Here is a 26,168-nt window from a genome sequence, read left to right as displayed (position 1 = left end):
GAAAACTAATGGGAACTTGAGTCGACCCCATGGCTGCTTCGCATACTACTCACGGTTCCCCTACGGGAAGATGGTGTAATTTTTTCTTGTAAAACGACAATCTCCTAAAGAAGAACTTCTCACCTCTCCGAGCCAACTACCTCCTCGTGGTACCCTCAGCATTGGGTCCAGACGTTCTGCAAGCTCTCTATAACGACCCAACGGCTGGACACCTCAGTTTTTCCCGCACGCTCGCGAGGATACAAGAAAAATACTACTGGCCTCGCCTCTCTGCCGACGTCGCCCATTACGTAGGGACATGCCGAGACTGTCTGCGACGCAAAACACCGCCTACAAGGCCAGCCGGACGTCTACAGCCGATCGAACCACCTCGCCGACCGTTCCAGCAGATTGGGATGGTCTTACTGGGGCCTTTACAGACGTCCACGTCCGGGAATAAATGGATCGTCGTAGCTACGGACTACCTCACCCGCTGCGCAAAAACAAAAGCCTTGCCCAAAGGCAGTGCCGCCGAGGTAGCCCGGTTCTTCGTTGGGAACATTCTCTTGCGTCACGGTGCTCCAGAAGTCCTCATCACCGACAGAGGCACGGCCTTTACGGCAGAACTAACTCAAGCCAACCTGCGATACAGCCAGACAAGCCATCGCCGGACCACCGCCTACCACCCGCAGACGAATGGCCTCACCGAGCGCCTAAATAAGACCATCGCCGACATGCTGGCATGGCTTGACGCCATGCTACCGGACGCCACCGACGAAGAAAATCTCGACATTCCCACCTATTTGCAGCGTGCCGAAGAAGGTTGACAGCTCGCCCACCTGCGCATCAAGAACCAGCAGAGGACCGACAGTTGACACTACAATCTTCGACGACGCTACGTCGAGTACCAGCCCAGCGACCGTGTTTGGGTCTGGACTCCGATACGCTGACGAGGTCTTAGCGAGAAACTCTTACGTCGCTATTTCGGACCATATAAGATCATCCGACGTATTGGCGCACTGGACTATGAGGTCGTGCCAGACGGTATTTCGCAATCACAGCGGCGCCGCGCAAGACGTGGTGCGTCTTAAGCCTTTCTACGCCCGCTGAAGAACTTAGGTCCTTTGGTGCTTTGTTATTGTTTTTTTTTTCCTTTCTGTACGCGTGGTTTTGTTTTCGCTTTCGTGTTTGTAGCATTGGGACGATGCTTTTTAAGGGGAGAGCATTGACACGTATACATGTTTATGTTCCACCGGTGGCCGCTTTCCACCGGCTAACAAATGTCAAACGTTATCGCTCGGCGCAGGACGCTCTTGCATTGGAAGCTTCTTGTACGTTATCGATGCTTCTATCCGTCGTCTTTGGCCACCGATAAAGTCCCTATATAAGAAAAGTACCGCCATCTACTCTTTCCTACGCAGCCTCCTCTCCTAAAGCGCTTGCTTTTTTCTTTACTTTTTGCTTGAGAAAGCCAAGTCGACGGTGGCGCACCTAGAAAGTCTACGTTAAAGCTTTCAGGCCGGGCGCGCGCCGCCGCCGCCGCCAGCGACTGCGGCTGCGCAGAGGACTTTCAACATGGCTCTGAGGCGAAAAAAAAAAATATAAAGAAGTGAAAAGCGCGCGCTATCATCGTCCAATCGGAGATACAGGAGAGAGAGAAGCGGCGTTTATCAAAGGATGGCGGTACTTTTCTTATATAGGGACTTTAGCCATCGACGCTCATGTAATCTGGGCTGCGATCGCGCAAACAGCTCGCTTTCCGCACGTTCGGTTTGACTGCTACATCACAATGTGGGAAATATGCGGTGCCGTCCCGCTGTCTCTGACGGCCACTGATGCTATCACAATTGTGATCAATCCAGAGAGGGCAAGCGAAGGAACGGAAAAGCGAGCTGTTTGCGCGATCGCACCTCTGATTGTATGAGCGACGCGAATTGTCTAGAACTTTCTGGAAGACACGCGGGCACCAGGGATTAATCTGGAACTTTCGATGACTCACGTATAAAAGCCGACGCGTTTCGCCGCTGATTAGATTTTCGACGATCGCCGACTGTGTTCGCTGCTTTCGTTGTGCTTCGAGTGTAGCTTGCTTTTGTGGGCACAGGTTCGCCCAATAAAGAATCAGTTTCGTCATACACAGTTTTACGACTGTTTTCTTGACTGTCACTACTCCGTGACAATATCTTGTAGATGCCTCTGCAGAAAATCTGCTGTTTCTGGCATTCCTTTGTTAAGCTGATTGATGGTCTCACATCAAGGTTGAATACTTTAAATAGGCGGTAGGAGGCACTTTTGGTTCCAGTCATCATCGACAGCTTTTAAAAGGGAACTACGCGGCTTTCGGTTCCCAACAATAAAGCAAATATAGGGGAGGGAAGGTGAGGTCTGAAATGACAATGAAATTTAAAATCTCAGACACTTGAGCACCTTTTAAAATGTATAGTATAATAAATAAATACTGGTACTTCAACCACTACTTTTTAGAGGCGTTTATTGAGCAGCTATTGGTACTGGCATGGCTCTCGCCTAATATCATGGGCTATATGGTGCTCAGCTTGTGGCGCATTCTGAGACATGGGTGGAAGTGCACATACCATCCATACATACACCAACCAAGCAGCGGAACTGTCCTTCAGATCTCTCTCCATAAGCTTCTACCTGTAAAAAATGGAGCCACATGTTGTAATGAAAGTTACTAGATTGGAGAGAATCCTGAACATGTGAACGTGCCACTTTGATAAAGAACGAAGAAAACACTAGGTAATCATTTTAAAAGGTAACGAGAAACGCTTCGTAGGCTACTTTAGATCTGATACATGGATATTACGAAAAATTTCAAACTCTAACTGGAAAGTCGACACATTGACACCAATAGCAAAGCATATCGCTGCGTTGAAGCTCCTGCAAATGTGTTCTATGAATACGGGGGGTACGATACCTTGGTGCGACACAGCACGCGAGGATGCCGCTCAAAGCTGGAAACACGCTGTTTCAGCTGCTTCTTCGGTGGCGGCTGCAGAAACGCTTAAGGTTTTCATTGTCTCGCCTGTTGTGTCTTTCAAGTGCCATACCTAAACGCTGGTGGCGGCTCACCTCATCATGCCTGTGCTTTGAGAGGCCTAATCACTGCTGCTGGTGCGCCGTTTCTGGAGCGCCCTGGAAGGTTGAGTTGTCTGGTTTTTAATTGACGCCGTTGTGAATTGACATTCTCTGCTTTTTGAACATCGCTAGATGACTACGCAACTTTATTTCCCTGTCTTTCTTAAGGATTACTGCTTTTTTTGCGTATGCAGAATTGGTCTAAAGTATGGGTCCATCCTCTTGCCGTTTCATCTCCGCGCTGAATACATTTCTCTATGAACGATAGCAATTCAGAAAGAGCAAATACACCGGGAGCCTAGAGGCATACTCATACATATGGAGGTCGCAATTGACCTCTGCATTGACACTGTACAAAAAAACATCTAGTAACATTCATATCCCCGTCGACCTAACCAAGCTAAAACGATGAGCTCGAAAGCAATTTCATTTTGCATCAGTGGTGGAATGGGCATTTGCGAACATGGGGGAAGGCAAGTGCTACTTCTTCCTTGATGACGACTGTCGCGTTCACCAGATTAATCTGACTGTGGACGGTCAAGAATGTAGGCAGCCGCTTTTGCCGCATGTTTCGGAAGACAATATTATCGTCGCGCGCTTTCCGGAATCAATTCTTCCTCCGAATTCGTTTAAAAGTCGACGTCCGAAATATTTTTGGGCCTGCCTGGTGTGCAGAACATGAACGATATCCTCGTTTATGGCAAGACGAAAGAAGAGCAGGACAAGCAACTGAAGGCTGTCCTACAGAAGCTCACTAATCTTGAAGAAACGCTGAATAATGAGACATGTAACATGAGCTGTAACATAGGGGACGTTTCTTGGAGCCGTTATGGGTGAACATAAAAGACCAGATTCGAAGAAGGTGAAGACAATGAAGCTCCTACAGGCACCTGAGAATGCATCAGCAGATCGAAGAGTTCATGGGCCGGTGAACCTTGTTGCCCGATTTCTTCTAGGTGTGTTCGAAACTATGGCACTTTTGAAGGAACTTCTTCGGAATTCAATATTCGAATATGAATGAGACTAATATTGAATTCCGGTGGCTAAGTATAACTACTAACTAGTAACTAATACTACTAACTCTAACCGAGCAGCGATACACGCAAATTGAAACGGAGTTACTTTTTGTGTTACAGAGAGACGCAATGCTACTGGTGTCATTGCTTCAACGAGGTGCCACCAGAGTGCAGCCATTTCTAATTCAGTTAATTCCTTATGGCTCTAGGATTGAATATCGCCCCCCTCCCCCCAAAAATAGAATTGCTACCATCCATACGTTATTAACAACCTCTTGGGAGGTGCCAGAGACGGAAAGGCTCCCTACTAAAGACGCTCCTTCAATTTTTATCATAGCGCTGGGTGCACTGAACACTTCTTACAGCTTCCTGAGACGCGTTGCGACAGAACAGAAGAGTGACACAGAATAGGGCACTTTTATGTCATATTGTTAAGCAGGATGGCGAAAGAAGTATTAAATTTAGAAATACATATTTTACAGAAAGAATATCTAACATATTTTTTAATTTGCATTTCTATGCAAATACATATTTTCAGCATGACACGAGTTTTGATATATTCATTCGCAAGGTGTGCGGCGAAATACGAGTATAGGGGCGTTCTAGTTGCTTTTGTGCATCAGTCCTTATAACGGCGGTTTGTTAAAATAGTTGGAGGAAAAAGATTGCATTTTTGCATAAAGCTTCCGACTGCACATCTCAAAATTTGTTCCAGCGCCACCATTCTTTTCAAGAGGATCTGCCTTGCTACAGGACGTAAATTATTTACGTTCGTAGTTATCGTAAATAATTTTAAATATCATGAGTGATATTTTTGGTGAGTATTAAATTTCGCATTTAGATTTTTTCATTGCAATTGCTGTACGGCGGTTCCAATAATTTAACTCACAAACGACAATTACGCTATCTATCGCAGGCGATTTCTAAAAATTCTGTATGGTGTAAAGAACACTTTGTATAATCATACCATTTTCGCCTAATAGTACTTCTGTAGTGAAGACGAATGCCCGGCGCTGCAGCCACATCGCCAGTCATCCGAGAAGCGCGAGCTAGAGATTGCCTGAGCTGCTCTGGTTGAGACACGCTGGGAACGCTGCCCGCTGCTGTCTTATCCTGTGTTCGGATTAAATTTTGGTGGAGGTGTTGCGGTTTCCCCCAACCTGGAATTACGCACCCGAACTCTGCCGTCCGTCATGCCTGACGACCCCAGCCCGACATCCCCACCGGTTACTCCAGTCATCGTATGTGCCGGTGCCCAGCGTCAGCGGGATCCTGACATCTTCAGCGGCACCGATGAGGAAGACGTTGAAGATTGGCTGGAATCGTATGAACGCGCCAGCAACACTAACAAATGGGACGACACCCACAAGCTCAACAACGCGATGTTCTATCTATCGGGCGTCGCCAAGCTGTGGTTTCGAAACCACGAAGCCGATCTCCGCACGTGGGCTCGCTTCAAAACCAGCATCGCAGCCGTTTTCGGCCGCCCTGGCGTGCGCAAGCTTCGCGCTGAACAACGCCTACGCAGCCGATCCCAGCAAACTGGTGAAACGTTCACCAGCTACATAGAGGACATCGTCGACCTCTGCCGGCGTGTAAACCCGACGATGGCGGAGGTGGACAGGGTACGTCACATCATGAAGGGCATTTCCGACGATGCCTTTCATAGGCTGCTGTCAAAAAGCCCTGACACAGTTTCTCAGGTCATTGATCTTTGCCAGAATTTCGACTAGCTCTGCAGGCCACGTCTTCTCACACGGCGCCCACCTGTGTCCGATGACAGCCTCGCGAGCGTGGCCGTGGCTCCAGACATGGACTCCCTGCTTTGCCAGATTAAAGAGTTCGTCCGTGCTGAGGTCGCTCGCGAGCTTTCGCTGCTGTCCTCAGCCACGTCACCACCCTCGCCTTTACCGGCCAACCTTCGGCAGGTCATCCAAGAGCAAGTTTGTGCAGCTCTCCCTTCTGCCCGCGAGACTCCACCGGTGCCGACTCCCGCTGCTTTTCCCGAGGTGACTGCACCTCTAAGCTATGCCGAGGCTCTCGCACGACCACCACCTCAGACCTTTGCGCTATTCCCAGCCGTGCCACTGCGTCCAGCCCCTCACTTCGTTCAGCCGCGGTACCCACACAGCAGTGGACAATGGCGCACTCCTGACAACCGCCCAATATGTTTTGCGTGTGGTCTACCTGGCCACATTGCACGATTTTGCCGTCGCCGTCCAACATACTACCACCGTAGCTTCGACACCGAACCATACGGTTCACCATACACGTCGTCCTCCGTGCCTCAGAACCTTGCCCAGATGTCTTCTTACTCGGACCACCGCCCTCTCGTTGAGCGCCGTTCGCATTCGCCCCGACGTCGCTCGCTTTCGCCGATGCGTCGTCGTCCTTCTACGCCGGAACGGGAAAACTAATCGCCGCAGTTCCAGAGGCGAGAACTGCGTCATCCACTAACAGACCAAGGCCTCTCCCTTCTCCGACGAATGTTATTGATGTATATGTGGACGGCGTCGTTGCACTCGCCCTCGTTGACACTGGTGCCGCAGTTTCAGTTATTAGTGCCACACTTTGCCGTTTGCTCAGGAAAGTTACGACGCCACTGTCAAACGTATCCCTTCGTACTGCCAGCGCAGACCGCATCACGCCTGCAGCTGCGTGTACTGCTCGTGTTGTGATCAACGGCCTCCTCTACATCGTCAAATTTTTGGTGCTGTGTTCTTGTTCCCACGATCTTATTTTGGGCTGGGACTTCCCTTCCGCTAATAAGTCCGTCATCGACTGTTCTCGTGCTGAGGTGGAATTTCAAACGCTGTGCGACGCCCCGCTCCTTGACGCTCCTGAACCTGAAGATAAAGTTTTTGTTGCCGAAGACGTTACAATTCCACCGCACTCTTCTGCCCTAGCCACAGTGTCATGCAACATTGTTGCTGATGCCAGCGCAATCTTTACGCCATCCGCCATTTTCGCTCGTCGCAAATGTTCCCCGCTGCCTTTTGCTGTTTTGGACGTTCATGCCGGCGTCAGCAGACTGCTCGTCTCCAACCAATTGTCCTGTCCTCTCACTTTGCTTCGTGTGGAGTGCGTTGGCCGCGTCCAGTGTGTCAACCCTGCTGCCATCATTGACATGCCAACTGGTTCCATCGCCACTCATGAGGCCGCCGGAATGACCTGTAACCCCGCACAGGAGCCGACTTCGCCCGATGTTCTACATAGCTCCATCGCCGAAACGTTGACCGTTTCCCAACGCGCCCAGCTTCTACGCCTTCTCGACAAGTTCCGTTCGTCTTTCGCCGGCCAGCATGTTCCCTTGGGCCACACGTCAACTGTTTGTCATCGCATCGACACGGGTACTAGTGCGCCACTGCGACAAAGACCCTGTCGTGTATCCGCGACAGAGCGCCGTGTCATCGATGACCAAGTAGCTGACATGCTGAAACGAGGCGTCATTCAGCCTTCGGATATCCCCTGGGCATCTCCCGTTGTCCTTGTTAAGAAGAAGGTGGATCGATTCGATTCTGTGTCGATTACCATTGTCTTAACAAAATAACTCGTAAAGATGTTTACCCTCTTCCGAGAATTGACGACGCCCTTGACTGTCTCCAAGGCGCGGAGTTCTTCTCTTCTATCGACTTACGTAGCGGCTATTGGCAAGTGCCCATGGCACCCGAAGACCAACCTAAAACGGCCTTTGTAACACCAGATGGCCTATATGAATTTCGTGTCACGCCTTTCGGGCTTTGCAACGCCCCAGCAACATTTCAGCGTATGATGAACAACCTTTTGCGTGGTCTCAACTGGAAAACGTGCCTGTGCTACTTAGATAATATTGAAATGAGGTTTATTGATGCAGGCGTAGATGTAGGTCCTTCGGATAGACTGGCACAGAACGGGCGGCTAAACAGTTACGTCGGGCAGCGCTCTTAGCGGTAACTTCGGCGTCGTCTTTTGCGGAGCGATCACGATGCTGCTACTGCTGGTGGTGTGCATCATCTGCAGAACATGTTGCACGTCTTCTTCATCACAATCACCCCCGGGATAAAAAGCAGCCATCCTGGCGACTCAAACAGTAGTGATCACGAGCGGCTCACGGTAGGGCTTAAGGCGATCGACGTGAACAATGTCACGTCCACGACAACGGAGGTCAGAGGGGGGTGTCAGTGGTTCATTTAGGTTTTTCACCGCAGACGTGCGCTGGACAATGCGATAAGGTCCATCGAAGCGGGGAAGAAGTTTTGAAGAGAGCCCAGGAGCATGCGCAGGTACTGACAGCCAGACGAGGTCGCCGGGAGAGAAGACAGGTTGCTCACAGTGAGCGTCATGGAGCCTTTTCTGGCGCTGTTGCTCGGCGGTGGTGAAGTGGCGCGCTAACTTGCGACACTCCTCGGCATGACGTGCTGCAGTCGAAACGGGCACACACTCAGAAGCATCGGGCTGGTAGGGTAGCAGGGTGTCCATGGTGTGGGATGGGTGACGGCCATAAAGCAAAAAGTAGGGAGAAAATCCAGTGGTAGTCTGGGTTGCAGTGTTGTAGGCGAACGTAACAAATGGTAGGATAAGGTCCCAATCTGTGTGGTCAGATGCGACGTACATGGCCAGTATGTCACCCAGGGTCCGGTTGAAACGTTCCGTGAGTCCATTCGTCTGGGGGTGGTAGGCGGTGGTTGTCCTATGAATAACGTGGCACTGAGCCAGAAGAGCTTCGACAACCTCAGACAAAAAGACGCGCCCTCTGTCGCTGAGAAGTTCACGAGGTGGGCCGTGACGGAGGATGAAACAGCGGAGCAGGAAGGAGGCGACGTCGCGCGCAGTGGCGGAAGGTAGTGCCGCAGTTTCTGCATATCGCGTAAGATGGTCGACGGCGACGATGATCCAGCGGTTACCGGCGGGTGTCAGAGGAAGCGGACCATAGAGATCAATGCCCACTCTATCAAATGGTCGGGCGGGACAGGGAAGGGGCTGCAAAGCTCCAGCTGAACGGCAAGGCGCAGATTTCCGACGTTGGCAGTCCGTACATGAACGAACGAATTTGCGGACGTATGTAAACATTCCGCGCCAGTAGTAGCGCTGACGAAGTTGTGCATATGTTTTGAAGACTCCAGCGTGGGCGCACTGCGGGTCAACGTGAAAGGATGCACAGATAGTGGAGCGCAGGCTGCGCGGTATGACGAGTAGCCATTTACGGCCGTCAGATGCGTAGTTGCCTCGGTGCAGAAGGTCGTCGCGAATGGTGAAGTGAACAGCTTGGCGGCGGAGTGCGCGAGAGGCTGGCAGCGTGGGCGTCTCAGAAAGTAGGTCGCGGAGGGCCGCTATCCAGGGGTCGTGGCGCTGCTCTGAAGCAATTCTGTCGATGGTGAGAGGCAGGACGATGGGTGTTAATGTTGACAGGCAACTAAGGTCGGTAGGCAGAGGAGACCGTGACAGAGCATCAGCATCCGAGTGCTTGCGGCCAGAGCGGTAGACGACGTTGATGTCGAACTCTTGAAGTCGAAGAGCCCATCGGGCAAGGCGGCCACATGGGTCTTTCAAATTTGATAGCCAACAAAGGGCGTGATGATCTGTGACGACGTCAAACTGGCGGCCGTACAAGTAAGGGCGGAACTTGCTAAGGGCCCATACGATGGCTAAGCCTTCTTTTTCAGTCACAGTATAGTTGGTCTCAGCTTTGGTGAGGGTACGGCTGGCATAAGCAACAACGCATTCAGGGTGCCCGGGTTTTCGTTGTGCTAGCACGGCGCCGAGACCTATTCCGCTGGCGTCTGTGTGTACCTCCGTCGAAGCTTCAGGATCGAAGTGACGCAGAATAGGAGGTGAAGCGAGAAGACGTCGTAAAGTAGTGAACGCCTCGTCGCAGGCTGGAGACCATGATGACAGGTCGCCGGAGCTACCCAGAAGCTGTGTCAGAGGGCGTATTATGGACGCGAAGTTTCGAATGAAACGTCGAAAGTATGAACATAAGCCGACGAAACTGCGAAGTTCTTTGAGATTTGTCGGCCTAGGAAAGTCAGTAACGGCACGCAATTTCGCGGGATCAGGTTGGACGCCGTGCTTAGACACGACGTGGCCAAGAATGGTTAGCTTTCGAGCGGCAAAGTGGCATTTTTTGAGATTAAGTTGGAGCCCAGCGTTGGTAAGACACGTCAGAACGCACTTGAGGCGGTGAAGATGTGTCGTAAAATCCGGAGCGAAGACGACAATATCGTCGAGGTAACACAGACACGTTTACCATTTCAATCCACGCAAAACAGTGTCCATCATTCGCTCGAACGTTGCGGGGGCATTACAGAGGCCGAAGGGCATCACGTTGAACTCATAAAGTCCATCAGGGGTAACAAATGCAGTTTTGGGCTTGTCAGCGGCGGCCATGGGAACCTGCCAATACCCTGAGCGCAAGTCGAGTGAGGAGAAGAATTCAGACCCCTGTAAACAGTCAAGGGCATCATCTATTCTCGGTAGAGGGTACACGTCCTTGCGGGTGATCTTATTTAGGCGGCGAAAGTCAACACAGAAGCGGACAGAGTCGTCCTTCTTCTTAACGAGAACGACCGGCGAGGCCCACGGACTGTGAGAGGGCTGAACAATGTTGCGGCGAAGCATGTCGTCGACATGCTCACTAATGACACGGCGCTCCGTAGGAGACACACGGTATGGGCGTTGCCGCAGTGGTGAATGGGAGCCCGTGTCGATGTGGTGCGTGACAGTTGACGTGCGTCCAAGGGAAGGCTGAATAGCGTCGAAAGAAGAACGAAAATGGTACAGGACGGCGAGAAGCTCCGAACGCTGCTCTGGTGTAAGGCCGTCAGCGATGGATGGGCTAAAGATGTCGGTGCAGGACTTGTCGGAAGCAGAAAGAGTGCAGATGTCAGTAAGGTCGTCGCGAGAAGTAGCATCGGGCACGTCGACGATGTACAGGGACTGAATGGCTTGGACATGGCCGAGACACTGGCCACGGAGCAATGTGAGCGGAGCGGACAAAAGGTTGCATACGAAAATATGGCTGAAACCAGCCGAAAAATCGACGGTCGCGAAGGGAAGCAGTACAGTAGTTTTTGCGATGAAGGTCTCAGAAGGGGCGAACAAAACAGTGGCGTCAGAGATGCTTCCACAGGACACAGGTAAAACAACAGCGGCGTGCGGAGGAATGTCGGTCTCTTCAGCGACGACTAATTTAGGGGGATGTTCGGGAAAATCGTCGGAATGGAGGTCGCACAAAGGAGAAAGTTCAACTTCGGCCCGCTCGCAGTCGATGATGGCTTTGTGTCGTGAGAGAAAATCCCATCCAAGAATGACGTCGTGAGAGCAGGATGGCAGCACAATGAACTCAATAATGTACATCATGTCCTCAATTACAACTCGGGCCGTACAAGCTGCTAACGGCTGAACATGCTGCGCTGTTGCGGTACGGAGGGCTACACCCGCAACTGGCGTCGTAACTTTCCGGATGGAGCGACAGAGTCTTTCATTCATTACAGAAACGGCGGCACCAGTGTCCACAAGGGCAAGAGTTGACACTCCCTCAACAGAAACAGCAAGTACATTCGACGGAGAATTGTGAGGACTTGGACGCTGTGACCGCGACGCAGTTCTTGCCTCATGAACTGCGGCGTTTAGTTTTCCTCTTCTGAAGGCATGGGACGACGACGCATTGGGGAGAGAGAGCGCCGACGTGGGGACGGAGATCGTCGGTCGAAAGACGCTTGACGATCAGGAGCTCTTGGAAGTGATCCTGGAGTGTAGTGGAGCGGTGGCTGGTCGGCATAGCGAGTCGTTGGTTCATAGCCATATGAGACGGGCAACGGCATGCGGCGGCGACAGTAGCGAGCGATATGTCCGGGGCGGCCACAGGCAAAGCAAATTGGTTTGTCGTCAGGAGTACGCCAAGGGTTTGTGGCCATGGGGCCAGCGCCAGGGGCGCGGGGTGGGGTCGGCGCGTGCAGTGGTTGACGCGGTGTGAAAGCAGGGTGCGTTCGAGGCCGTGCGACGACGTCGGCGTACGTGAGAGGAGCATCTACCGGATGCGACTGAGGGGACACTGGCACAGCGTCGGCAATTTCTGCTTCGATCGCCTGCCGAATAGCGGGTGACAGGTAAGGATCAGGACGGGGCTGGGGCTGTTGCTGAGCAAACTGCACCAGTGAGAGCTGCCGAGCAACTTCCTCGCGTATGAACGCCTGGAGCTGTGGCAGCAGTGTTGACTGGTCCGAGTGGACGGCCAGGCCTGCGAGGCTGTCGTCGTTAGTAACCGGGCGACGAGTCAAGGCCCGCTGTTTCCGGAGTTCATCGTAGCTCTGACACAGTTTGATGAGTTCCGCTATGCTGGTCGGGTTTTTTGCAAGAAGCATCTGAAACACGTCATCGTCAATGCCTTTCAAGATGTGCTTGATTCTGTCAGACTCGGGCATCGAGGCATTCACGCGCTTCGAGAGGTCAAGAACGTCCTCAATGTAGCTTGTGAACGACTCGCCCGGCTGCTGGGCGCGCTGGCGCAAACGCTGTTCAGCGCGTAACTGGCGCACGGCGGGGCGTCCGAACACATCTATGAGGGCGGCCTTGAATGCAGACCAGGTGGTAAAATCTTTCTCGTGGTTTTTAAACCACAGATGAGCCACATTTGAAAGATAGAAGATGACATTGTTCAGTTTAGCGGTGTCATCCCATCGGTTGGGGACGCTTACCCTATCATAAGTCGATAGCCAGTCCTCCACATCACTGTCGTCGGTGCCGCTGAAGACCACCGGATCCCTCAGGTAAGGCACCCCGGAGCTGATGACGGGCGGAGGGGCCGTGAATGGAGGGGCCGTGGACGGCGGGGCCGTGGATGGCAGGGCCGTGGACGGTGGGGGCGTGGTTGCGTCTTCGGGCATAGCGGGACGAAGCGTACGGGTGCGGAGTTCCACGATGGAAGCTTGGCAGGTCGTACCCAGCACCTTCCACCAATTGAAATGAGGTTTATTGATGCAGGCGTAGATGTAGGTCCTTCGGATAGACTGGCACAGAACGGGCGGCTAAACAGTTACGTCGGGCAGCGCTCTTAGCGGTAACTTCGGCGTCGTCTTTTGCGGAGCGATCACGATGCTGCTACTGCTGGTGGTGTGCATCATCTGCAGAACATGTTGCACGTCTTCTTCATCACAATGTGGTTATTTTTTCGCCCGATTTTCCCACCCATCTCTGTAGGCTGGAGGAAGTGTTACAGTGCCTAACTGCCGCCGGATACCACTTTGGCGCAAGTCAGCTCACCATCCTTGGCCATGTCGTTTCTAAACACGGTATTCTTCCTGACGCCGCCAAGCTACGTGCAGTTGTTGATTTTCCCAAACCTTCCTCCGTACGAGAACTTCGCAGCTTCCTTGGCCTCTGTTCCTACTTTCGCCGCTTCATTCGGAATTTTGCGTCCATCACCGCTCCCTTGAATCAGCTTCTACGGAGCGACTTGAACAATTACGCCTGGTCCCCTGCCTGTGACGATGCCTTCCAAGAGTTGCGTCGTCTATTAACATCGCCGCCTATACTGCGTCACTTCGACCCGAGTGCTCCGATCGAAGTGCACACCGACGCCAGCGGTGTTGGGTTCGGAGCTGTGCTCGCGCAGCGCAACTCTGGGTTCGACGAGTGCGTCGTTGCATACGCAAGCCGCACCTTCACCAAAGCAGAGACAAATTATTCTGTTACGGAGAAGGAATTTTTGGCCATAATCTGGGTACTTAGTAAATTTCGACCCTACCTCTACGGTCGCCCCTTCGACGTAATTACCGACCATCGTGCCCTTTGTTGGCTGTCCACGTTGAAGGACCCTTCAGGTTGATTAGCTCGCTGGGCTTTGCGGTTGCAAGATTTCGACATGCGCGTTGTCTACAGGTCTGGTAGCCGCCACACCGACGCCGACGCGCTTTCGCGTTCGCCCGTGTCAGGCAAAAGCGATGCCTGCCTCTCTGCCGTTGACCAAGTACTTTCGTTCCCAGCAGGCTGCGACATGGCTTCGAAGCAACGCAAGGATGCCTGGATTAGTGCTCTTATCCGCTTCCTTTCAAACCCGCGTCGACTGTTCCTCCACCTCCTCGAGCTTTGCGCCGTCAAGCTTCGCACTTCGAAATGCGGGATGGACTTCTCTGTCGCCGGAATTACGTCTCTGACGTACGCAAGTGGTTGCTCGTCATACCGCGACATCTTCGTGGTGAAATATGTTCTGCCTTCCACACTGACCCGCAGTGTGCACACGCGGGTGTCTTCAAGACGTACACCCGGCTTTGCTTCAGGTTTTATTGGCGTGGCATGTACACCTTTGTGTGCACGTACATTCGGTCGTGCCCTCAGTGCCAACGCCGCAAGGTTCCTGCTCAGCATGTCTCTGGTCCACTCCAGCCAATCCCGTGTCCTGCCAGGCCCTTCGATCGCATTGGGATTGACCTGTATGGACCCCTTCCGAGCACGGCTTCCGGAAACCACTGGATAGTCGTCGCCATCGACCACTTGACGCGATACGCAGCAACAGCCGCTCTGCCTGCTGAAACAGCTTGTGATATCGCATCCTTCCTACTGAAAAACTTTATTCTCGGTCACGGTGCACCTCGCGAACTTTTGAGCGATAGAGGACGTGTGTTCCTCTCCGAAGTCGTAAACGCGCTCCTTACTGAATGTCGCATCGTTCATCGCACCACCACCGCCTACCATCCTCAAACCAATGGTCTGACGGAAAGATTTAACCGCACCCTTGGCGACATGCTCTCCAAATACGTCGCCTCTGATCACACTAATTGGGATCTCATTCTGCCATTCATCACGTTCGCCTACAACACTGCACCACAGGTGACCACAAACTTTTCCCCATTCTTGCTCTTGTATGGCGGCGAACCTTTGACTACCCTCGACACCATTCTTCCGTACAGACCCGATTCATCCGAATGTACACCCATCTCTCAAGTTGCCCGCCGCGCCGAGGAATGCCGTCAACTCGCCCGTTCCTTTACAGCCGTCGACCAATGGCAACAAAAATCTCGACGTGACGATGATCACCCGCATTGTCACTTTCTTCCGGACTCCCTTGTGTGACTTTGGGTTTCTGCCGTTCCTGCTGGCCTCTCATCCAAGCTTGTATCCAAATATCAAGGACCCTACCGTGTTGTAGCGCAGACATCGCCTGTGAACTATATTGTCGAGCTTGTCACGCCACCTACGGACCAACGCTGTCGTGGTCGTGAAACCGTCCACGTACAACGCCTGAAGCCGTATTACGACCCCATGATTCTATGTTCACCATGAGTCGCCAGGATGGCTCCTTTTCCAATGGGGGGTGATTGTAGTGAAGACGAATGCCCGGCGCTGCAGCCACATCGCCAGTCATCCGGGAAGCGCGAGCTAGAGATTGCCTGAGCTGCTCTGGTTGAGACATCCTGCGAACGCTGCCCGCTGCTCTCTTGTCCTGTGTTCGCTTCAGATTCACGCTGCGAACGCTGCCCGCTGCTCTCTTGTCCTGTGTTCGCATTAGATTCAGAATCTAGTGCGAACACAGGACAAGAGAGCAGCGGGCAGCGTTCGCAGCGTGTCTCAACCAGAGCAGCTCAGGCAATCTCTAGCTAGCGCTTCCCGGATGACTGGCGATGTGGCTGCAGCGCCGGGCATTCGTCTTCACTACACTTCGTTGTACGTTATCGCGCTTGTCTGTCTCTGCACTGCCATCCTTTTCTTGTACTTGTGCTTGCATTATCGCAAAGCCTACGTACCCACAAGACCAACATGAAATAATTACGTTTGCTATTAAAAAAACCACGTGCTATACCTTAAATTTTGACAGCGATGCAGCTACTGATGAGAGCTTAAAACTCGCAGAGTTTTTCAGTGCGAAATACATCTCATAGAAAAGCAGCAGCTAAAAACGATGAACAGACGTACCAAGCAAGGCGCGTTGTCAGGACGCTGAGCGCCAAATTCATCCGTGCAGTTTCGGTGTGGCTTCACTATGGTATCAGCACAAGTACAGATAAAAAAGATATGAGTATTAACCAATACCACGACAGATCACGTAGAGAAAAAAACTTGGAATATCCAACACCACCAATAAAAACAGCTGATATGCAGTCGGACTAGCACTTGTAAGAGTTGTTAATTATAGGATATGGAGTGTGATATAGCAGGGGTGTGAATCCTGCCTCTGGCAAAGTTGGACAGAGCAGTCTTGTAATCGCTAAAGATGTATTCAGCTTCCGAATGTGCAAGGGTTAAGGCGATGGCGGCCTACTCTGCCTCCTCAGGTGTAGAGCCCGAAGGAAGATGGTGAGTTAGTGGTTGGGGCAGGGTTGGGTTGTAAGCAACTGCTACAGCTTTATGCATGATACATGCGGCTTCTACCCAAATGGCATTCTCGGCTTCTCCTTAATACTTGTGGAGGGCATTTGCGCGAGCTACTCGGCGAGAGATGTGATGCTGGGGATGGACGTTTCGAGGAAGGAGTTTAACTACGAGGGGGGTATGGATGTGTCGAGGAATGGCTATAAGGGTTGACTGATTAGCGGGTATGTTGATGAAAAGGGAGGCGAGGATATGGCGGCCAGTGGCGCTCGCGGCAAGTCTTATAAGTACTGCGTCTGAAGGTGCGCCTCAAGTAGTTCAGGAAGCGTGTTGTGCACGCCTAGTGCAAGGATTTTTGCTGTGCTAGTGCTGCGGGGTAGGTTTAGGCCTGCCTTAGTTCCAAGGCGGATGATGGCATTCACGCGCTCGGTTTCCGTGCGGTTCAGCTTGAGATATGGAGTGGCGTGCAGACTGCGGCTAAGCGTAAAAGCATGTACAACTTTCATGTTGTCTATTTCGTCTAAACCCTTGTGCAGGGACGATACGCGGCGTAGAAGCTGCAGCACTGATTGCATGGAGGTCTTGAGTGTTTTAAGGGTATGGTCATTGCATTCAGAATCCTGCAGGTAGAGGCCAAGGATGCACAGGGTGGGAGTGAGGGGGATAGGGGATCCTTGTAAAGTTATTTGGATGTGCGAGTTAGCGGCAGATTTTGGTCCAGATCACACAATCCCTCTCTGCCATGGACGAACGTAAGGCACGGCATGCTGTGGCTCAGCGTCTACACAGACAGCAAGCTACTCCGGCGGCGAGGGCGCGGGAAGCATCGGCAAAGAAGCAAAAACGCCAAGCCGACCCGGAGTTCAGGGCGCGGGAAGCGGCGGCTCGACGGCAACGCCGACAGCAAGCCTAGTGGGCCTAAGGCGAGAGCGAGGGAAGCGGCGGCAAAGCGGCAACGCCGACAACAAGCTGCGCTCTTACGGTGCATCTCTTATGACTACAAGCAACCAACGATCACGAGGGGAACGTGCATAGACCTCGTCTTTGCAAACTTTAGTATGTATCCGCTAGAAGAAACGCTGGCTCTGCATTTCACCGACCATAAAGCAGTAATATTGAAATCGAAACGCAACCCGGAACTCAACACGATATACGCGTTATGAGCAATAAAACACATTGTATATACTGTACACCACGTTGCCTCAGCATGTACATGCGCGAGTGCGGCAATGTCACGGGTGATTTTACGGTATAACGATCCCCAGTGCTTCGCCCCACTCATGATTCACTTCGTGGATATGCGGTGATTTTTTTCGTCCTGATTTTCGTTTCGTTTCACTGATAAAATTTTCATCCCGGTTCTCCTCCTGAACAAAAAAAAACATTATCATTAATGCTTCATAATGATTTTGCTTCAGAAGCAAAAATTTTCGAAGCAAAGTAATGATGAAAACATCGTATTTATTTTTCTCAACAATTTGAGCATAGCTTTCTCAATATTTACGCTTCACAATATATTTCTTAACTATCTTTGTCTCAACTTGATTGTGCATGCACGTGGTTTGATAAGGTAGCGCAAATGTGATGCGACTGATGACGAGGGATTCCACTAGATGTCTCGTTCTCAGTGAAGCCGTCCTTGCGCCGCTCGAGGCGCTTTGCGTGTATTCGCGGGCATTTTTCACGCCCGAAAAAGCACTTTTTTGAAGCACGCATTGATAAGTTTCTCATGTTGCTCCACAATTTTCGCATTTACACTTTTCAACCAAATATATTAGTTGAAAAGTGGAGAAAAGGATTATTACTAATTGTCTAATTAGGCGTAACGCAACAAATAATCTCAGTATCTCCAAGCGACGCCAAACAACATTACCTTGGTTCTGTCCAGCTACGTAGCATTTGCATATTGTTAATGTTTCGCCCAAGTTAAGTGAAACACCCTTTATATAAAAGAGGCGTGAATTGAGAAGGAGTTTATTTACATGAGCGGCAGTTCAGTATGTCTATGGTGAGTCTAGTCAGAGTACGTTTTGGGGCGAATTAGGCAAAAGTTATCTGACTGTCGGGGCAGAGAATGGGGCTGTAGACGGGCAGATTGTGGTATCGAGGTAGGACTTGCGGGAAGGAGACAAAGCGTCCTTCGCAGATGCTGTACGTATCCGAAGGGTGCATGGAGTCACGTCACGATGCCATGGATGGGAGTGACCTACCGCCTGTATGAAACGCGCGCATGCTGCAGGACGTGACCGTGGGCGGACCAAAGCTGCTGCCGTGCATATTTAGTACGTCTTGCACGTTGACAGTGTCGTCTTGCCTGGAAGTATGCGCACGTGTGTGACATTTAGTCAGCCAGATGACTGCGATGTGACGTGTGCAGCATTGCACACGTTACGTCGCAGCCATCTGGCTGACTAAAGGTGCGGCCTAGTGCGTGCGTCGTTGCGCACGTGACGGCGCAGCCAATGGGGAGGAGGTGGGGCCTCGTCATGAGTGTATAAAGTGAGCGCGTTCGCGGCGTCCATAAGCTTGCGTGTAACCCACGTTCATGAATTGGATCGCCACTGTAACTTTTTAAGCAAAGCTTTATAGGCTCACAAGTTTCGGCGGTGGTGGTGGTGATGTCACGCTGAAAAGTGGGCCGATCCTGGCGATAGTGCAGAAAGGGTCCAAGATCAATGGCACAAACCAGGGACAAAAAGAAAGAGAGAGAGAAGGAGAGACAGAAAGAGAGAGAGAGAAATGAAGAATGAGAGATAGAGAGCGAGAAAGATAGAAAGAGCGAGAGCAAGAAAGAGAGAGGGGAAGAAAGATAGAAAGAAAGAGAGAGAAAAAGAGAGAGAGAGACAGAAAAAGGGAGAAAGAGATAAAGAAGGAAAGAAACAAACAAACAAACAAGAAAATCACCAGCCCTTCCCCCTGCCGAGAAAATGAGGGTAAGCAAAAATTGTCGTGTGTGTACTTAACCCACTACTTTCCCTTTCCTGCTGCTTTTTGTTCCCTTTCCTTCTAATTTTGTTTCCCTTTCGTGTAACTTTTCCTTAAGTTGCGTTGTACGTTTCCTTCCCTCGATGCATACATTTAATAGACGTTTATGTTTCTAAGTTTCATTAACGTGACATGTGAATTTTACGCTACCCTGACGAAGATCAGATACACACACGACAAGCTTCCCTTACCCCCATTTTCTCGACAGGGGAAGGGCTGGTGAATTTTTTCATAACACTCGTGGTGCCTCCTATCGAAAAAATTTGTTAACGATTTTCTGTTTGCTCGCACATGAGCTTCGATAATTCGACAAAGGTCATTAGGGATACCTTTTACGTAGCCTAAGATATATCATTGTCGATTATGCTTTAGGCTCTACATCTCGAAGAATTCTTCAACGAGAATACCAAAGTTGTATTTCAAAGCTGTAGGAAGTGTCGCCCTTTCCAACTTTTGTATGATACCAGGAGAGAGCTGTCAAAATCAAGGTTGTTTCTTATTATGTTTATTGCAGCCCCGCTTGACCTCATCTCAGTAGTTCCACTAATGGCAGATCCTTACAACGACTAGACAAGCACACAAGAGATAATTTAAGAACTTGTCAAGAATCTTTAGCGGGCAGCTGCTGCAGAAATATTTGAAGCAGCACGCACGGACTTACTGCGGCCATTCTTACCCAGACGGCCGTTATTCAATCAACCTTCAAAGTCTTTGAGCGAAAAACGTGTCGTCGAAGTCAAACCGTACACGATAACGGCTCGGTGTACTATTTCACTTATCACACAAACCAGGCATCGTGTCTTACCTATATGCAAACGCTCACACAACAATTCTGATGGTGTGGGTGTCACCGTCGTCATCGTCTTCTATGAGTAAGCAAGCAACGCTCGCAAAACAGTCTTGATGGTGCCCGGGTCACCATCGTCATCGTGTTAATTACGATAGAGTAAATTCAGGCACTCGAATCCGCGACCTTTGGTGAGATTCAAACCTTCAAGCTTGAGTGCGTGGGGAACATGAGCGCGAGCGCAACCCGAGGGGCGCCAACGAGTCAGCTGCGGAACAAGACGACGCTCGAGCCAATGCTGATGATGATGATAGTTTTCTGTACACAGGCGATGTCGCCTACCATATACGATTTCAGCTAGACATATAAAGCTTGGCTTTAACAGAGTTATTTAAAGCCCTCGTACCCACGACCTTTGGTATTAATAAGGTGTTCACTAAGGCACAGATAATTAGGGTAGCGTCAAATTAGGCACTTGTGCATGCAACCTTTGGTCGGAAAAAAAAACAAGTAATAAGAAGTGACAGCGCATTCGAATGAGAATGTCAAGTAATTTGATGAATGTCTGTTGAGCGCCCAGGCTTTCGCCTTCACCTTCTTTGGCGTATGTTAAATTGACTGTGAATTTTTTTAGCAGCATAAGATTTACGAAATTATTTTCGAATTCCTTAATTGAGCTCTTGTGGCACTACTACATGAAACGTAATTGTGCTTTTTATGCTTTTGTTCTATGTATCTGGGCCTCAGAAACTGAACACACCTGCATGCAGATACGTACTGCTGATGTGGATCTTGACTACCAACCCGGAAATCAGGGTTTTGGCGCTCAGTGAAAGCCTCAACACACTTATGCAGCCAAGAGCAAGAAGAAAGCTTTGTGATTACTTTAGGTATTGTAATATGAAAGAAGCACATGCAAGAAGGATAGAGTATAGATGTGACAGCTTCCCTTAGTTTAGGAATATGAGCTTACCGGATGATGAACCACCTGCAATACAGAAGGTGGGAAGCAGGAGAACTTGCAGTAGTGCGAACTTCATCTTCATTACTGACCTATTTACCATTTTTATCTCTCTGCAAGCGAGGTCCAACCAATGCAATATTCTGTCACCTAAACGTCGAACATGAAAGGCATCATTGGAGAGCCAAATATTTACGTCTTGCGCGTCATGTTAGTGTTACTTACGCTTTCTTTTAACAATTTTAAGCAGAGCTAACAACATTGGCAGAGCTGTTTATAGAGTACAAAGAAAACATTTTGGACAACAGCATGAAATGCTACTTTCTATAGAGTATAAAATGCTGAAAAACATCTAAGTTATATCAATGTTGAAATTTAATACGTACTGCAAAGCACGCACAATCTTGGGTGACTAAGGATTTTTCACCGCGTAACATGATCATGCCGTATAACATAATCTCACTACCCCGGTACATCAACAGAACTGGTGTAGTGAAAAAATAAAAACGATGCCATTCCTTAACGCTGCCCTGGAACACTTTGCTCGCATACAAAAGAAATCGTCTGTTGAAAAAATATTCGTCACTTTGAAACAATGGGAAGATTTGTGTCGAGCTCCAAGCCATTTTTTATGACCCACATACCGACACATATCATCGACGATGTCCACGCTTGTGCTATCATACATAGCCAAAGTATTATGATAGTCTTGATTATTCGAAATAAATTGTCCGGATGAGAAACAGATGACATGACGTCGAAATAATCACGTGTTTCTTGCGCCATCGAACGTTTGGGATTACTATGCAGTAATCATATTGTTACACACGAGGTGTTTAATGTCGAACCAGATGAATCTGGTTGATGAGAGCGTTTCAAGCGTGATTCCGAGGCAGCTTGGCTCACGTCGTTCTCCTCTTTCTTTCATGTGATTGTCTGCGCGGCAGCCGTGGTCCATGGCAAGAGCTCGTGACATTTCCCCGCTGGCAGACGGAGCCCGCCGGGCGAGTCAGTCATCTCGTGGATTGTAACGCCTCAGACGCGCGACGTGTGTCACTTCAGCCTTGGCCGAGCGTCGTCCACTGCTCCTGAGACGCGCAATGCGATAGTTCACTTCACTGAGGCACCCCAGAATAACGTAGGGGCCGACGTAGTGGGTGACAAACTTCTGTGACAAGCCACGCTTCCGCAACGGCGTCCAGAGCCACACAAGTTCACCAGGATCGAAGTAAACGTGGCGGTGATGCCCGTATAATAGCGTATCCTGGACTGGTCGGTCCTGCGATGCCAGTGTGCGTAGCCTAGCAAGGCGTCGCGCTTCTTCTGCTCGACAGAGGCACTCAGCAATTGACTCGTTGTCCTGAGCGAAGAGGGCAATATGGTGTCGAGGGTGTAGCGTGGCGGACGAGCATAAAGAATTAAAAATGGTGAGTAACTAGTAGTCTCGTGTCTCGCGGTATTGAAGGCATAGGTAATGAAAGGCAAGATACTGTCCCAATTCTCGTGTGCCGAATCGACGTACATGGACAGCATGTTGGCAAGCGTTCTGTTTGTGCGCGCGACGAGACCATTAGTTTGTGGATGGTAGGGCGCAGAATAGCGGAAGCTACATGAACACAGACGAAGTGTTTCTTCAACTACGTCCGCGGTAAATTGTCACCCGCAATCGCTGATCACTATGCGAGGAGGTCCATGTCGGAGTATAACGTGAGCCAGCAAGAAGATAGAAACTTGTGTAGCTGTGGCCGATGGCAACGCGGCGGTCTCATAATAGCGGGTAAGGTGATCTACGCAAACGATAACCCAATGATTGCCATTGGAGGATCGCGGGAAAGGGCCCAGAAGATCTATACCAACTTGCTCAAAGGGGACGCTAGAAGGAGGAACTGGTTGAAGCAGGCCGTGTGGCGCTTGTGGATGACTCTTGTAGCGCTGGCATTGAGAGCAGCTGGCGACGTACCGTTCGATATCCTTCGGCATCTTAGGCCAGTAAAAACGTTCTTGAGTCCGGTAGAGCTTACGTGTGGAACCAAGATGACCGGAAGTTGGGTCATCGTACATGGCGTATAATACTTGGCTGCGAAGGTTCTTGGGGACCACTAAAAGGTAGCGTGCACCGGTGGTCGAGTAGCTCTTCTTATACAGCACGCCACCATCGCGTAGGTGAAAGCGACTGCCTGCAGGTGACTCTTGTGCTGCCGCGAAGAGCGGTTGTAAGCTCTCGTCCTTGTGCTGCATCGGATATGACGGTACCCATATCCGGAAATTCCGGGGACACAAAAGCGATGTATTTATCAAAGTTGTCCGCATCGCATTCAGTTGTTGGAAGTGGCATCCGAGAGAGACAATCAGCGTCAGCATGTCGCTGGCCACTGTTGTAGCAAATAACGAAATCGTATCCCTATAGGCGGCGGGCCCAGCCCGCTATTCGTCTTGAGGGATCCCGCAGATTGACAAGCCAGCATAGCGAATGATGATCCGTTATCACAGTAAAGGGGTGCCTGTAGAGAATGAACGAAACCGTTGCACGCCGAAGATGACCGCCAGACACTCTTTTTCAGTCACTGTGTAGTTGCATTCGGAGTGGCTCAAGGACCGGCTAGCGTACGAGATCACGTGCTCACTGTCGCCAATACGCTGAACTAGCACATCACCGATGCCTACGCTACTGCCATCGGTGTGAATCTCAGTTGGTGATGAAGGATCAAAGTGGCGAAGAATTGGCTGGGACGTCAACAGGAACTTCAGCTGACGAAACGATGACTCGCAATGTGCAGTCCACTCAAAGGGAACGCCTTTTTGAAGATGCTGTGTAAGGGAATGATCCATGTCAGCAAACCGGGGAATCAATCGGGAAAAGCCCAAGAAACTTCTTAACTGCTTGACAGAGTTTGGTACCTTAAATGCTTCTACGGTCGCAGTCTTTTGTGGATCTGGTCGGATGCCTTCTTTAGCGACGAGATGCCCTAACACAAGAGTTTGTCGTTCCCCAAAACGGCATTTTTTTATTGTGATAACAATTATATGGACACTCAAAAGCGGAGAAACCGTCAAGAGGCTAGTAACTAAAGTCACCAACGCAATAAGGCTAATCAAGAGAGTCACAAACAAACACCAGGGAATGAAAGAAGCTAACGTCGTCAGACATATATTCCTTTGCCATAAGTCACATTATATACGTGGCGGCATACCTCAATTGGTATTCAGCCGAAAAAGCTAAGATCAACGCACTCATACGAAAGGCGTACAAGCAAGCTCTAGGCCTTCCACATAGCACCAGCACCGAGCGGCTACTTCAACTGGGTGTACACAACACGTTAGAGGAGCTGATAGAGGCTCAACAGATTGCTCAGTTGGAGAGACTAGCCGGTTCGCGCACGGGCAGGAATATCCTCAGCAAATTAGGGATAACCTATCACCATCAACAAGGATGTAAAGTGTCGGTTCCCAAGGTAATCAGGCAAAAGATCCAGGTCCCCATTCTGCCTAAAAATATGCACCCCGAACTTGATCAGGGAAGGAGGGAAAGCAGATCTAAAGCTCTACTCAAGGCATACGGTAGAGACAAGGAGGCGTTGTTTGTGGACGCAGCGGAGTACTCGAGTCAGGAATCCTACGTCGCAGTAGTAATAAACTCCGACCACGAATGCATAGGCGCATGCTCGATACACTCTAATAACAGTGAAATTGCAGAAGAAGTAGCTATCGCTCAGGCCTTAATTTCCCCCAAATGTAGATACGTCATCAGCGACTCGCAGTCAGCCATCAGAAACTATGCGCGAGGAAGAATATCGCCCGAGGCCGCTAACATACTCCACGGGAAAGCACAGTTCATATCACCAGAGGAATTCGAAGACAGATACATCATTTGGTTCCCAGCCCACACCTCCTGTGAGTCCCTCGCTCCCAACCTCAACGAGGAAGCCCACCGCGTCGCGCGAGGTCTCATTTACCGCGCTCGCGAAGAAGCTTCCCCCGAAGGAACGGGAGGGGAGACCTGGAAGGAGAAGGACAGAATGTTCAGATTCTGCGACGCCACCCGCTTCTACCAAAAGTCGAGGTGCATATTCCCACCTCCTAGCTCCAAATTAGACAGATCTCAGGCGGTTGACTGGAGGCGACTTCAAACTAGAACCTTTCCCAACCCGGTACACCTACATCGCATCTACCCGGAACTATACCCAGATGACTTGTGCAAATTATGTAGGACAGAACACGCCACCCTAGAACACATTCTATGGGATTGCGCACATGTTCAGGATGAATATGCAGTCTCCCCAGAACAGCTTGGGGCGCGGTGGAAATCCGCGCTGATAAGCTCAGATCTGCAAGTTCAACTATGGGCCATCCAGCGAGCTCGAGAGGCGGCCGGGAGACAGGGTCTCTCTACCGCCCCTGGCGCGGCCTAGGCCCAGGCCTCAATCCGCTGGTCTAAATAAAGTGTTTCACCCACTCAAAAGCGGATTTCTGCCATCGGCGTCGTCACCGCCGTCGCCGTTGCCGTCGCCGTGAGGTTCCGTATGACGTCAACGGCGACGAAATTGTTGCCGCGCTCCGGACGCTGTATGTGCGAGTGAAATGGTGCTAGGGACGCGCGCTTTCACGGGGAGCGAACACACGTCGGAGAGCAAGCGCGCGTTCTGCGCCGTGCTCCCTGAAGGGCTGCAGAATTAATCGTCTCTTTCCTCCTTTACAATCACCATATGTAGAGAGCAAACGCGACTTCTTCTATCGCGCGAAAGACCGTGGTAGGACGGGAGGGAGGGAGGGGAGGCGACGTTTAGCTGCGGCACCAATATGTATTTATAAAACGTTTCGAGGAGAGAAGGTGGGTAAGATTTCCGACGCTGCTCGACGAGCGTCCCATTCTGATCTCGTCGAAAACCTCTGAAGCGTCCCTCGTAGAGGCAGCTGGCAACAGTCACCAACGCCGCGCGCGTTCGGTGCGAATGCGGGCAAAACACCGACGGTGTCGACAACAGTTCTGCGCGTTGCTGGTGCTGCTGCATGTCCAAGTTTATACAGCTGATAAAACCACTATCCTTACTACGTATAG

This window comes from Dermacentor silvarum, chromosome 3 (assembly GCF_013339745.2).
Source record: "Dermacentor silvarum isolate Dsil-2018 chromosome 3, BIME_Dsil_1.4, whole genome shotgun sequence".
Classification (NCBI taxonomy): domain Eukaryota; kingdom Metazoa; phylum Arthropoda; class Arachnida; order Ixodida; family Ixodidae; genus Dermacentor; species Dermacentor silvarum.
The sequence above is the reverse complement of the archived record's forward strand: the minus strand, read 5'-3'. Positions refer to the sequence as shown.